General features: G+C 41.7%; 1 protein-coding gene across 5 annotated transcripts in view; it reads left to right on the top strand.

Moving 5' to 3' along the window:
* Positions 1 to 15,907, top strand: part of sox13 (SRY-box transcription factor 13) — a 41,170-nt gene that overhangs the window by 7,014 nt on the left and 18,249 nt on the right. The gene's annotated exons all lie outside the window — the stretch shown is intronic.

Raw genomic sequence — 15,907 nt, 5'->3', positions numbered from 1 at the left:
GATAACCTAGTGAAAAAGCAAAATAAGCATCCCGTATGGTTGTCAGTACCTTCATTTGAATAGTAAGCGATCAAACCGATAGAGTCACAGAGGAAATGAACAAAAAATGCATAAAATATGTTGTGTATCTGACTGAATTTAAAAAAACGTTATATTTTGTTGCAGCCATAAAAGCCGTGCGTGTACACTATCCCGCGACATTTTTCACTAAACCTTTGTTATCATACATGCTCTGTTTGCTGCTCTCGCTGCTGTTCCTCTGCAGTCAGATAAGGATTTTTTTTCAATTTATTTTTTTTATTCTTTTTCGTCGGCTGAAGTGTAACACAATTGAAGGAGAAACCACCCAGATAAATTTCTGTATGTGACATTTAAGCGCTTTATCATGCTGTCACCTTCAAAAACAAAGACCCCTGCGGCCTGTGGAGAATGCTGAACTCTGTCTTCGAGTTGTAAAACTATATTTAGATCAGCATTCAAGCACCTTTATTTAGAAATGAAGGTTGTTACAATGTACCAAATAGTATTTGACAGGTTACGGTGCTAAAATGGAAATAAACGGGTATGTAAATAAAACACAGGTATGTGTACTTCCAGTTTTTAACAAAGGCTTTGTTAACTCTTCTTAATTTCTTTAAACTGTGAGGCGCTGTAAACGTTACACAAACAGATGAATTTGCATTCGGTGGTCTTGTTAGGTCTTGTGGTCACAGGTGTGTGTCACAATGAACTACAGTGGGTATGTGTGCTGTGATAAAATAGCATGTCACCCAGTTCAGTGGGCTCATTGATGGGTTTTGAAAAGTTTTTGCACAGCACCGGAGCCACAGAAGTATGTGTCACATCATGAGATTGATTTATGAAAGCGTTCCACCTTCCATCAACAAGCATCAGTACTGAACTGTTGATAAAAAGGAAAGGAAAAGCAGAATATTTACAACTACATGTATGGCTATGTCGCTGTTACTCTCCTGTCTTTATCTAGATTATTTGACTGAGCTGGCAGATCTTTGCCAGAGCATAATCGGTTTGCAACGGAAAGACTCCGGAGCAACTCTCCGCCACAAAAAATAAATAATGTGTGTGGGTATGTTGGGTAAATTTGGACAGCTTGTTAAATATCTAGCTAGCGCATGTGTCACCTGCTGGCAGCTAACTGTCACTCTCTGCCGTGTGGTGCTGAGCAGATACAGGAGCGTATGGTGAAGGTGAGAGAACAGTTTTCACATTTTCATGCAATATGATGCATACAAATAACATCACTTATGTGTAGATATTATAACAATTATAGCTGTTTTACATACTTTGTAATGACTCCTTACTGTGTTTTTCTGCCTTTTCTCACCCTCTGCTTTGTGAATTGCCATAGGTGTATTTGAATGCATCTCTCTGTAAGAGTCAGTGGAGCATACGTGGGTTTATTTTCCACCACTGATCCTCCTGCGTTTTCCTATTTCCATCCAGATGTATCTACTGTGTAGTCAGGTCTGTGGGCCGGCCCTGTGTGTGAATCCAGGCGGCGTGTCATTACGGCAGTCGGCTAGCAACTTCAGACATGATCTCCAGCTTATTGGAGCTGGTTAAGACCTATGGCACTAAGTTGTTAGTAGCATAAGCTGCTATACTTGTGAAATACACATTCATGCACACGCGCACACACATACGCACTGCGAAGGACCCCCTGCAGTTACTCAATGCTAAGACAAGCAGGCCTTCAGCTGAATCACCTGTTGTGCTCCTGCTGCTCAAAGGCGTTTCCATAGTTACAGAGCCCTGGCCCCTTGGTCTATAAGACCCTCAGCAAATATAGACCCCCACCACCACCACCATGACCATTAGAAACTCTTGACAACACACACGCATACGCCGTGCACATGTGGGCGCTCTCAAGAAGCAGCAGTAAATGGAGTGAGGATATAAAGTGTGCCGGCCTAAAGGAGAGAGCACATTGTGAGAGTCGGGCCTCCTTTGTGTGAGCTAGCCTGAAGGAGCAGGGGGTGGAAAGGGAGTGGGGGTGGGGGGGCTTTGTGAAGGAAGAGAAAAAAAAAAAGTGGCCTTCATGCACATCCTTTCTTCCCTTTCTCTTGTTCTATCTCTTTATTGGGAGTGTGTTTTGTCTTCTCCCCCGGTCCCTCCTCCTCCTCCTCCTCCTCTCTGATAAATGCCACAGTAGCCTTTCGCTAGCCGCCACAATGGACGACCTGTTTCGAAGAACGCAAGGGGGAGAGAGAGAGAGAGAGAGAGAGAGAGAAGAAGGAGAGAGAGAAAGAGGGATGAGAGGGAGGCATGAAAAGAAAAATGGCTGCTTTTTAACCTGTGCTTCTGAAAAGCAGGAGAATAAAGGGGCTGTGACTAAAGCCAGAGTCCTCTCTTTTTTCTCTCCTCTGTGTCTTTGAGAAGGGCACAGTTGTGTCATCAGCCTATTTATACATCTTATTTAGAAAGCTTTTGAAAGAGAGAGAGAGAGAGAGAGAGAGAGAGAGAGATGGGATATGGGATATGGGATATGAAGTGTATTGGGCAGGATTTAAAGACAGAATATGCTATATTACACATGTAATACGAGTGCCCCTGTGATTACGTTATTCAGAGAAACTGTCGATCAACAACAAACGTCAAATAATTAATAAAAATGAACAGTCAAACATGCAACCTACTTCATAACCTACAATGCAACCAGCCACTGGGGCCAATCAAGACATTTTGGCTTCACTTCATGGGACCTGTCATGTCGTCTATCCCTACGCTTGGTCTTGGGTTTGACAGACATGGAGGAAGACTCTGGTCCTGTTCAGACCTTGCCTTAAGATCTGATCTGGTCCATCCGATCTCAAGTGACCAGCTTTAGGTACTTGTGTTCAGACCTGGCATTAACATGCGTCTCCAGATCCGGTCTCAGTTTCACGTTCTGTATGCAAATAAACCCAGACAACATCTGAACATATAATTGCGGCCGTGTGTTTTTTCTCTGAATGAATGAGGCAAAACACAGCTGGCGCAGTAGCACCCCTGTTGAGTAGGAGGTCTTTAACGTGACTCAGGACCCATTGCGTTCGCACAACCAAAAGAACACGTGCGACCCAGACCACCTCCAAATGTGATCTCAACTGTGGTCTTTTACATGATCGGATCGCCCAGATCAGAGCTCAATGCAAGGTCTGAACAGGCCCCATGTCACATGGTCACTCTGGCTTCTGTCCTGTGACAGATAAGACGCCTTCTCGCCGCTGGCAAACCAGTTAGTGGAACAAATGACCAAGTGACTTTGACAATATTGCCATACTCATATTGCACATTCTTTATTGGTCTGTATTGCTTACAGTGGATTGAATTTGTTTCCAATACTCTGCTTGTTTATTTGTCAATCCAGTTGCATTCAGAGCATTTTCTTTCACTGTATTGGTAGAATCACACCCCACAATGAAATCCAAATGGCTCTTTACCAGTCTCATATACTGATAAGAACCATGTCTTGCAACGCCAGGCGAGTACATTGTAGCCACATCTGCATGCTGATATTTTGTCAAGCAAATCGTTCGTGTCTAATATCAGAGTTATTGCACACTTCTGGAATTTTTATTTATTTATTCAATATTTTTGCACGCTCGGTGTTCAACAGATTTTCTCCGTCCGCAAAGTTCAGCACGACTTGGGTCAACAATGAAAAAAATTTTAACTTTCTAGTGCATCAAATACACAATAATGAGGGGGTGCACAGAAGAGCTGTTTTCCACGATTTTCAAATATGTTTAAGTGCTGAAAAGAAAGAAAAAAAACTGCACCGCAGCTGTTCTGATAGTTTACACTAATGTTCTGTCTTGGCCAAACCAGCTAGTGCTGTGCCAGTGTGGTCTTCATGGTAAGCAGGACAGGTAGTATTACATTATTATACTACTTTTTTTTTTTTTTTGTTTGACATAAAAACAATTTTTCTGAAAGTTATTCTTTATTGTCAAAAAACATCATGACACATGCTACTACTACTAGATTTTGTCCAGCAGCTGCTGTCTGGAGAGGACGGGAACTCAAACTGTGCACTCACTTAGACTTGCATACCGGTTGACTTTACTGAACATAGTCCTCCGATCTTTTTGACATCAATTTAGAATCTTTTGTTGTTGTTTTTTTCCCCTCTGTGCTTCTATTAGACAGACTTGTAAAAAGTAAAGATTATGGCAATCAGAAGAGCAGCAAATCAATTCTTTGGACGTGCCGCTCAATCTGACAGCGGCTCTTCATCATGTGAATACTTTGTAAATACATGTTATGTCATGTTACATTGCCTCATTTTTATTGAATACACAGTATGGGAGCTGTAACAAAGCTGTAAGCATACATCTTATTTCGGAGTAGTTGACTGCAGCATGTACAGCCTTGGCGCTCTGAGTTGAATGTTCACTAGTGAGGCTTAGGTTGTGTCTTAAAGAGACACACAAAGCTCTTTCTTATTAATTCTATAGTAACTCAACCACACCGCACAACGATGAGCAAGACAAAAACCAAACCCCTCTGCGCTGTCACTCTGTAGAACACATAACAGAAAACAGAAAAGAAAGTTAAGTCTTTTCGGGGTGACTGGACTCTGTGACTCAGACCCACTAGCAGCAACCGCACCCTCTGTTCAGGATGCCAATTCAAAAAGATTCCTTTAATGACCGTAATGGATGTCGGTGATCAGTAATCATTGAACATAAACAGTCACGGTTGCGCTGTTTAACAAAATGCCAAAAATGAAGTATTTGGAGAAAACACGCAGAGCTTAAAACAAAGTCTGACTCATTCATGTATTAATAAAAAAGTGCTGCAGCCCACAAGGAACTGTTTTTGAATTAAATAGTCGGCCCTGATCTCCTGACGACTGAATAAAGGCTCTGTGGTTTTATTTAAGAAAATAAGCATATATCTTTGTGGTCTGGGTGAGTCATATGCAGTGTGTTCACCGTAAGTTCTAGTTAAGTCTGTAGCAGATACAGATAATATATATATATATATATATAAAAAAATAGTAGATTACTTTGTTGGGTTCTGTGGGTGCTGATCAATCCAGCCATAAGAGAATGTGAGATTAAGAGCAATCAGAGAAAAAATTACCCATAAATATGTGACAGCGGCATCAATACTGCAATGCTAAATGTGTGGTTAATAATATAGGTACTATGTGTGATGAAGTATTACCAAGACAGGATCCCAATACTCTTATCAACACATTTTATTGTTAAATGCAGCTAATGTGCATGTAAGAGTAAAATATGTATTATTCATTATTAAAAGGTTGAACTTATATTCATCACCACCTAATAATTAAGGCATTTCTTTTTGCTCTCCTCTAATGACTTATTGCAGGGCTGCAGTGATAAAGGAAGAGCATACCTTATGTCAGCTACACATGCAGCAAGACGATGGGAGGGTGAACCCATCAGAATCCCAAAACCAGTCTCAGTTCAAATGTAGTTTAGGTGGTATGTAACAGGGTAGCAAAAGTGACTGAACTCTGTTTAATTTAGTTAACAAACCAGTGCACAGTGACAGATGGAAATGTTGTATTTTGGGTTTCTTAACTGATCAGAATAAATCAGATCGATAGTATTGATGCTCAAAGCAATATATTGTATCATAGAGCGTGACACTACAGTATGTCTTATTGAAACATGGAGGTGGGAGTGTTGAAGTCTTGGGGTGTTTTGCTACTCTGAAGTTACACGTGAACCATATCGACTCCATCTGCTGTCCTACAATGTCAAATGTTCCTCTGTTTCTGTGATTCAACGTTTTTTAAATTTAGTTAGAAACAGAATCATTATCAAACATGACACTAACATGAATGACGTAAGCTACGTTTGAATCTCCCATACTGTGGACCTTTACTGGTGGAGTTAGAACGTGTTGCCGAGTAGAAGGACATCTGGAATATCGGGCTAAGCCTGTAGCCACTGGGACAATACTCGGCATTGGCAGATGAACACAGATGTAAGGATGATAAAGGAACATTTTGTTTTTAACTTACCCAAGACGTACCCAAACAGAATTATTTTCTTCTTCTTTTATTTCTTCTTATTTTCTATAGTTGTTCTATTATTCAATGCATAACTTGGTTTCGAAATTACCCCTGACCTTTACACCTATAACTCATCTCACCAACTTTGAATTTGCAACCACTGAACATCTTTTTTTCTTCTTTTTTTTTTTCTTTCAGAAAAGGCATTTTATAATGAAAACAATTTGCCACTGTTAACGCAAATGTGTGAGTTTCTTTATTCCTTGTTGCCTTTCTTTCCCACCTGCCTTTACCAGTCATCTCCACTGGTGTTAAAGTTGTGGTGGACTCGGTGTGTGAGGTAGAGAGGTGTTGATGCTGAGCGTGCGTTGTTGCATGCGTGCGTGCATGGGGGCGGGCCGCCGAGGGGCAGCCCCTGAACTCCATGAGGAAAAGAGGAGTAAAATGTAGTCTTTGTGATGCCTCTATCACTCAATCGCTGTGCCGGGGTTTCCAACACTGCTCTTTGTGTGATGAACTGACCGGCAACCACAGAACAACAGCACCTTATCAGGGCTTGTAGCTTTCTATGTTCGCTTTTCAGCACGCACACACACGCACACACACGCACACACACACACATTCATTGCAGATTTTTTGTAAAGCACACACAAAGAAGATAAAACTGCATGTGTATTCTTGATGAGCTTATACTTTGGACTATGCACTATGGTTCAGTACCCTTGACATCAAAAGGCCAGGAGAACAGAGGAAGAGAGGGGAAGGAATGAAGAAGAGAGTGAGGCTTTTGTGTCTCTGGTCCTCAGAGCTCAATCTCTAATGAGGCCCAGTCAGCAGCCCAAGGAAGCTTTGTTCAACAGCTGTGTGTGTCTGTTGCTCTGTGTCGGTGTGCCGACCACTCTGATATCACAAAAAATAAAAATTTTAAAAATCCAGGATCCAAAATATACACTCTCCAGTTATTTGAGACCTCATCGGTTGGTGTGATCTTAGAAGAGTTCCGTGTGAGCGTTTCTGTGGGGCCTTGAAATTTCATTGAAAAGCCGCTTTTGAAGTTCTTTAGAGGCAGGTAGTGGGAAAAAAAAAAGGTGACTGGGAGAAGAAAACAAATACTGTACAGAAAGGTGTGCAAACCTTGTAGAATCTGTGCGTGTTTGATGTTCATGAGCTCATTGTGAGCTGGTTTTGGTCTTGTTGGGCCTAATTGACATCAGTCCTTTGCAAGGTCCCTCAAACAGTCGTGGGCTTGTGGTAATGTTAATTCTAACACCTGATTTTTTTCTTTTGACCTTGAGATAGTATGCCACCTCATAGTGTTACATTAGCTTAACTTGGTATCAGTGTTACTGCCGGCACATACCTACGTAGTAGTCTTTACCATGACTGGCAAAAAGAAGTTGCAGCATGGACCACAGAATCTGTTCTTCTTTATCCGGTGAAAGGCAGGTGGTGCTGCAAGCAAAACAAGAGGGAAGGGTCTTTCCCCAGCCTGCATGCTCATGTGGAAGCACATCACAAAGCAGACTGATGTTTGTATTATATCAAATGTTTATTCTCATGCACAGTGTAGGACTAAACTCTCCGTGTTCAGGAAGAGTTCCATTCTTTGAATAATCCGTCACTCGGCACATGTCTGACTGGTGCTGCCTGTCTGTGTATAATTCATCACACCTGAATTTCCGAGATGTTCTGCTTGACTGGCCATGATCAGATTAGATCTGTAATACACGCCGCTCATTACACCACCTAATTCTGCGGCTTGTGATCTCAGTCAATATGGTTTGTGACAATTTATGAGTCAAAGTTGCCACAGATAACAAATGCACATTCATTTGGTGGATGTGTTCACATGCATGAAATCACTAGCCGACTTCCCCCTGCCCTTAACTATTGTTGTGACGAAAAGCTGGTCTGGAGTCATTCTGTTGGGAACTGATTATGATCTGGCAAAGATCTGTTGGGCCAGTCAATCCATTGGAACTTGCTTTATGTAGTGATGGACAGGGTTGGGGTTGGGGTTAACAGCAACAGTAACAGCGGCATAGACATGCATATCGACTGAGCTCTGTGGAGCTGAATTTGTTTACAACAAAATGCCTCTGACTGGTTGGAGGACTGTCCTACTTTTTTTCTCTGCATCAGTTAAAACCCGCCCCATAATGAAATCCAAATGGTGTGTTACTAGACTCACATCCTTATAAGAATTGTGTTAAAAAGCAGCAACTACGAGTCGTGTAACTCTGGGAATTTGGAAACCCACACTGGTTTCTCCATTTTTGTTTACAGTGAAATTTCTCAAGTTGCATCATTTTTAATGAACTCAGTCATTAAACTCAAGATAGCACATGGAGCCAGCTCAGTAATAAAGCAAATAATCTCACTATATGATTGTTATCTGTGTTTGCTCTTCACTTTTCTCAGTAACTATTCAGTGGATCGCTTTGAGGGTGTACAGTGTAGCTGAAGAACCAAATAAGCCCCTTGTTGAGCTTTGCATTGTCTGTCTTAACGGTACCTCTTTCTCCTCAACAGGACTTTGTCATCAGGGGGCATGACGGCACATTGCTGTATTTTGTCAAATAATGCTGCACTCAGTCCGTTCCAGACAGGCACAGTTTGAGCAGGTACTGCTCTGTCTGAGGAACGGTGCAGCAACAGTTCTGCTTCTCATTTAGATGAGTGGTTTTTGAGAAAGCTGCAAGCCGCAATCTGACCCTTCCAAACGGGTAGATCCTGAACATGCACAACTTAGAGTTTGTGGATAAAAGTGACCGCAACTTGTTCTCAACCCAAAATGACAAGAAAGATTTTAATGACAAAAAGGTATTACGCCCAGCATTGTAGAGCACTGCTTATTAACAATAAGGGGTGTTGTGATCTCAGCTTAAAACTGGCAAGTCGTTCACTCCTCAGTTATAAATGGTCTTAAATGGCAACGACAATGGAGTCAGTGTCACTTTAATGTCTATGTGCTGCCTTTTTCACTTGCTTTTATACTGGTCTGACACTCACGTTCCCTCAGTCACCCATCCAGGAAATTGTATTAGAGGATAAAGCAGACTTTGTTGGAAAGTGTCTGAGGCTAATGAATGCTCTTATCACATGGCAATCACACCTGTTGGTGTGATGTTGATGTTTGATTGGTATCATGGACGTTGATACTCTGCAGCGAGGGTTACCTGCAGCACTGTGCCAAATTATGGAAATGAAGCGGCTATACAGTGGGATTTGAAGAGGCTCTTTGTACTTCCTCTCTTTAGAGGAGAGATGGGGGTAGGGATGGATAGGTCGAGGTGGCAAAAGAGTAGAAAAAACAGGCGTTGCTGTCGCCGGAGAGCAGTTACTATGACTTGTGTCAGCAGGTCTCTTGCAGTCAGGGAGCACTGTTGGATCTCCTCACATCCACCCGGCCGTACCAGGTCAGTACACAGAACTAGAATGTAGATGGAGGGATGAGACGGGTAGTTGTTTTTTGTTTGTTTGTTTTTTACATGAAATGAGCTTTGCAGTATCTGGAATCCTTTTGAAACTCTTATTTAAAACTTTACTTTTCTGTGACACCTCTCCCTGATTTTCAACCAAAGCAAGAAGAGACAAATGTTAAGAGAAATCAGATGAGTCACAGGTGGATTTTTTATTTGATGAGATGTGGTTTACTTGAGTGATGTTTCAGTTTCCTGGAAGCTCTTTTTGCGATAAGCCTGAGACAGGTCCCTCAGGCGGACTGACTCTAGCTGGCACGGAACACTGGATTGTTTTATCATCCCTAAGCAAATACAGCTAACTGTGAAACATTTCCCCAAACATTTGTTTATACATTGGTTCACACTTGCCCTAACACGACTGCACAGCAGGTTGGAAACTTACTGCGAGAGCTCTGTCACGAACAGTCTCCGACGATTGAATATGTGTGGGAAAATGTTCTGAAAAGGCTTCTTGTTCAGGGATGAATTGCGATAGAACCGGCTGTGGAAATTTACAAAGATTAGAGTGTGAGTTACAGGTTTTTTATTATTATTATTTATTTATTTGATAAGTTATGGTCTAGCGAGCGTACTGGGCTGTGTTGTGGTTTTCTGCCTTTGATATGTTCCTGCAGGGAGCCTTCTGCCATTACAGCTGTCAGTCTGAGGGTTGATGGTGAGAATGTCTTTATTTGTTTATCACCAAGTAAGCCTCTTTAGATTCTGCTCTCAACCGCTGAGACCGGCTCCTGGCACTCTCTCCCTCTGTCTATTATGCACGCTCTGCTATTCTGCCTTAGGCACTAGTTGGAAAGCGACAAGGACGATATAAACCTAACAAGCTGCTCTTGTCAGGTGGGTAGATCCCAAAAAAAAACACGAGCAGTGAGAGAAAGAATAACGGAACAAAGGAAGAAAAGAATGGAAAGGGAGAACAACAGAAAGGATTTGCATTGCCAATCCTCCCAGGGGTTTTTACATGTTACAGCTTGTTGGGTAACTGTAGGCTTTGTGTGAAGTGATTCTTGTGTCGTGGGAAGTGTAACGTTTCAGTCTTGTCAGAGCTCAAAGGAGAAGAGCTGATTATTATCAAAGGGCAGAGGCATGTTCCCTCTGTCCACTGTCATCCTCCAAACCCCTCCCTGTCTGCTGGAGGCTCAGGAGCATTCAGCCCGCAGCGGGGGAACAGCACAAGTGTAGTTCTGTAGTGGTGCAGCCGTGACTGCAGATGAATGGTGGACTTCTTTTAAATTGTTCGGTCACCTGTGTAAGTGTGAAGGGTCAAAGAACCTGTGCTCACTTTGTCAATGACATTTGAGTCCAGATGAAGTTCACGTTTAAGCCGATATATGCAGGTTTGCTGTGCAGTTTGCTACAGTCTATGCTCGTCCACTCTAAAATTCAACAGTGATCAGTTGAAAAGCGTTTGTTTCTGTTCCATCGTTGCATTTGGTTTAAAGAAACTGCACGCTGAACTAAACTTAAGTGACTGATAAGTGATTGTTACAGCAACCTAAAACAGATTTTTACAGTTGCATTATTGGATATTTTGCTAACAAATGGAAATGTCTTCTTTTTTACCTTCTTCTGTTAGATGTGTGTATGCTGTTCACATGCACATTCAGTAACTGAATCAACTATTTGCTAAAATGATGCCATGAAAAGCTAACTGTCAGCACCTTTGACTCCAGAGCATTTTCAGTTTTGTTCAGGAATTGCAGAGGAACCGCTGGCAGTATAAACATGACTAAATGATCCATAACACGCCCATTTTTCTTTTTCTTTTTCTTTTTTTTTTTTTTTTTTACAACGATTCACAAATAAATGGTAATTTAAAGCAAACCCCCCCAGCTCACACGGTTGACTCCCCTGTTTCATCTGAACTCCCCACCACCGTTTTCAGTAATCTGTTGAGTTATGTATGTATATTTTTACATAGTTACACACAGTCTCGAGTGGAAGTTTTTGGTCACTTTGTTCTACTTTGTTTAAGCCAACAGCTGCTCTGAGGTGGGTTTTATTGTGATTTCTTAGCAGCATGTGGTGAGCGCCTATAAAAGCTGAACAGCCCTGTAGGTGGTCGGAAAAGGGGCTCAATCAGATAACCTCGTAGGAAGGCAGTGCTATTGAAATCATGCAACACACACTCACACACTAAATACATACATACATACACAAGGTCAGGTTTCACGTGGGTGCAGTCAGCTCCAGATAGGTTAAGTGTGTGTTTAACTAGATGAGAGCCATGTGGAGGGAAACGATGGCCTTGACTGGTTTGCATTGTTCTAAGACGCTAAAGGCATTGTTAAAAAAAACAAAACACACACACCTTTGCACTTGTAAAACATACATGCACCTTGACACACATTCCTCACTGTCAACAGCTCAGTGTGTTGCAGAGATTCTGTGCATACCTCCGCACATGGCAACACACACACACACACACACACACACACTCAGTGTGAGTCGGTGCAGAGGCGTGTGAAAGCCACCTGTGGCAGCTCTACAGTCCAACCCTTTTGGAACATGGAGGGGAGACCCAGGAATAACTAGCGTGGGACTGAGCTCGGTATGTTGCCGCTGCTGGGGCGACCCCCCCCACGCCCCCACCCCCACCGTCACACAATCAACCCCTCGCCGACACCGAGGGCGGCTGCTGCAGTGTTGGCTAAACAGTTTCCCACCTCTTCGTCTTCATCTGTCTCCATCCTAATTCCTTCCCAACGCTCGGCAAAACCACACACCAAACCTGTAAATTACCGTCAAACAAGATAAGTCTGATGCAGATTCTTCTAGGTGTAAAGCTGCTGATAATTTATGGCAAATATGACAAATAACAAGTATCGCTGTCTTTTGGGAAAAAAAAATATCATTTTGAGATTAAAGGTTAAACTTAGAAAACTATTTTTTTTTTTTCTTTAGGGAACAATGAACCACAAACATATATCCGCTCACATCACTGTGACACTGCATTGAAAGTCAACAGTAGTCAAGCAGGGGGCATCTAATGAGGTCTGTTGTTCCTCTTGCTTGCAGCTGTGTTTTAAGGTACTTTTTAGTTACCATCAGATGTGTAAATGAGATTTTTTTATGATTCTGCAATTTGAATACAGAGATATAAATACACACACATTGACTCAGGAAGGACAGACAGGTGGCTTTTTGTTGAAATGTAGCAGCAACATTATGATGCATTGTGCTACCACACATACGGTGTATAAGTAGTTATAGATTTAGTCAGCGTGTCTCTCCTAAACATTTGATTTATTGTGAAAAAATGTACTGTAATATAAATCACAAAGCACATTCATTGATAAAAAAAAAAAGAGAGAATTCTTGTTCCTGTGATTTCCACCATGGCAAATTGCCCAAAAAGTATAGTAAGTACCAACCACATTTGCCCTCACTTGTCCTTTCCATTGTGTTGACATCTCAAAAGTAGACTCATTTCTGTGGCTGCTTGGGGAGGCTTTTACAAACATGCTACTTGTGCCATTGTCTTTTTTATAAGACTGTCAAGTGTGATTAATTTGCGTTACTGCGCATTAACTACGGAAATTCGATTAATTGTGATTAAATATTTTAATCTGTTTAGTCTGTGTGTTTTAAATTTTTGCTTTAGGACACTTTTTGTTACAATACCATGAGTGACCACTGGGACAAACCGGTTGCAAGTGACAGTGCCGTATCGACCACTGTTAATGCTTCCAATAAGACGTGAAATAACAAGCAGTATTTTAGGCTTCATATGCGTGGGGACGATGTAATGCAGTTTTTTTTTTAAATAATAATCAATACTTATGAATGTTTTAAATGTCATATTACTTAAATTTGCCGTCTTGTCATATACACGTCCATCCAAGAACGTATTTATATTAATACGCATGATTACTTTAGCCAAATCACTTAGTAGATTGTTATCAGAGATTGTATGAGTAGAGAAGATACATATGATTATTTCTTGCATTGTCTGAGTTATTTGTTAGTTATCACAGTAGCAGCTGAGTTTGTAGGAGTTAACTTAGAGGACAAATTATCCGTTGAACCTTTTTTGACCACTAGGAGCGCTGTGGAACAATGTTTTGATGAAAGGCTCCATGTTTTTTTTGCACTACTAGTATGTGCATAAAGATGATGCGCATGCATTAGCATTGTTTGCGCTTTTACTGATCAACCGCTGGTGACTGAAACCTGCCATGAGCGCTGTAGGAAGCAGTGCATTGAACCGTGCTATGCACAATGCCAACGTTTACACGCCATGGTTTGCTCAACCTGACTGAAATTATTCTGATTAGAGATTCTAAGTAAACTGTCCGTATACAAGGACACTAAATAAAATGATCTGAAAGGATATGTGCTTTTACATGCTCCAAATCATTAATCAGAATACCATTTGGATCTCTTTTGTCGCAGCCGCCCTAGAAACCTCCCTGGAAACTTGATTGAGGTGGTTACACGAGGCATTTTTACTGTGATTGGGCCATTATTCTGATATGCAGATTCAGAATAAATCTAGCCAACGCAGCCTTGCTGCATGTAAACAACAATGTGATTATAAAAAAACGTCTCCACCTTTAAGTCTTAAAAGCTTTCATTGTAAAAGAACAATAGGGAGATTTTGTTGAGCCGTTACCCCAAACTACAGGGTGCATTAACTTACGTGACTTGCTAGTGGTTAAGTCCAAAGTTCTCTGCCATAGCTCTTGTTGTTGTTGTTGTTGTTTGGAGGATAGTTTTTGTGTTGTACTTTGTGTTTGATTCATTACTTCTTTGTGGAGAAGATTTCCAGCAGTGACCACGAACAGGCTGAATTAGTTTAGTCTCATTCATACCTGTGTTTTATTGTGCAGCTTAAAAACACACACACACATATGCACACTAATACGTGCATATACATCACAGAGGTTTGGAGTCTGGGACCCTGTCACAGACAGGTGGCTTTGTTTCGGAAACACAGTGTGCAGGCTGGGAGAGCTGGGTAAAGTCGAGGGGGGCTATAATCATTATTATGCTTTCCGCAGAACGGTGGCGCTCCGCATTTTTTGCCGTGTTCCCGAGTTGGTCGGCACATTCCGCTGGCATTGTTATCCGGCCTGTTTCCTGCGGCCGGCGGCTTTTGTCAGCCTCTCCCCCATTGTCCCAGCTTCCTTTGTTCCCCGGCTCCAACAATGGCTTTTTTTCTGCCTCTTTATATATATATGTGCACTTTTTGCCCTTGTGTGTTCTGTTTGTTTTGTTCTGCTGTCTGCTGTGTTTTTCTTTCCTCCTGTTGTAGAGCTGGGAAATAACACACGCATACACACAAGCCTGAGTTGATTTGTTCAAGTTCACTGTGGTTCAAACCTCTCTCACTCAACCTGTCCTCTCTTCCCTTTTCTCCCTCGCTGAGGCGTTGTCTGGCTCCAATCCCCTATAACCTCCAGTTATTCACTGTCACACACTCGCGCAGACACACACACACTTGGACAATATGGCTGTGGCTTTAACACAAGCATCACCTAACCCTTGACCCTGACTGCAGAAGTCACCTAAAACAATGGACTTCAATTAAATTGCCTCATGCCCCCATCATGCCATAACACTATGCTTCCAATCACCTCGTTCCTTTAGTCGCTGGTCAATACCATCTATGAAATGCAACATCTCCTGCACATAGGTATTACGTTTAATCAAAAACACACACATATGCAGTACAGTTTCAGTTCTGAAATGAGCATGTCAGACATCACATTACAGGTTATTCCACCCCCACCAGTCAATGTCTTGGCCTTTATTCGGGGCCAGTCTTTAGCCTTTTGTGTTAGCCATGTCCCTGAGCGGTGCTATAAGGACTGGTTGGCATACACAGCTGTAGGGATGCTCTGAGTGCTGTCACTTCTACACTTTGGTCCCAACAAAATACCTTAAAGACTATTGGCTGGGCTACTGTATATTATGTACAGACAGTCACAGTCCCGAAGAGATGAATCCTTGGTGATCCTGAGATTTCCTTTTGTCCATGAGGTTGATGCCAGTGATTCAAAGTGAAATGTCCATTTAACTATTTGATGGATGACGATGAGATTTTCTCCAGATATGCTTAAGATAACAGTTGTAGGGTAGCATTCCATTTGCTTATCAGCAAACAGTTTGCAAGCTAACATGCTGAACTAAGATGTGGCCAGTAGTCATTTGCACCTACAACACTGTTTTTTTTAATGTAGCCTAAGATTTTGGTATCCTGGTGTGCGCTGGAATCTTGATTTTATTTGGCCCATCATCAAATTAACATTGTTACCGATGGCATGCAGATGTTAGCATTTAGCTAGCAGAACTTCTAGTATGGCTGCATGGTCTTGTCGAAAAGTTCTTTTTTTTTTTAACATCATATTGCAGGAATGATTTTTCATCATCATCTTGCTGCATCAAATCTGTAGACCAAATTTGCAGTTGAAAATTTTCTGTAGGA

Source organism: Chelon labrosus (genome assembly GCF_963514085.1).
Source record: "Chelon labrosus genome assembly, chromosome: 4".
NCBI classification, from domain to species: Eukaryota; Metazoa; Chordata; class Actinopteri; order Mugiliformes; family Mugilidae; genus Chelon; species Chelon labrosus.
Note: the sequence above shows the minus strand (reverse complement) of the source record. Positions and strands in the feature narration are given on the sequence as shown.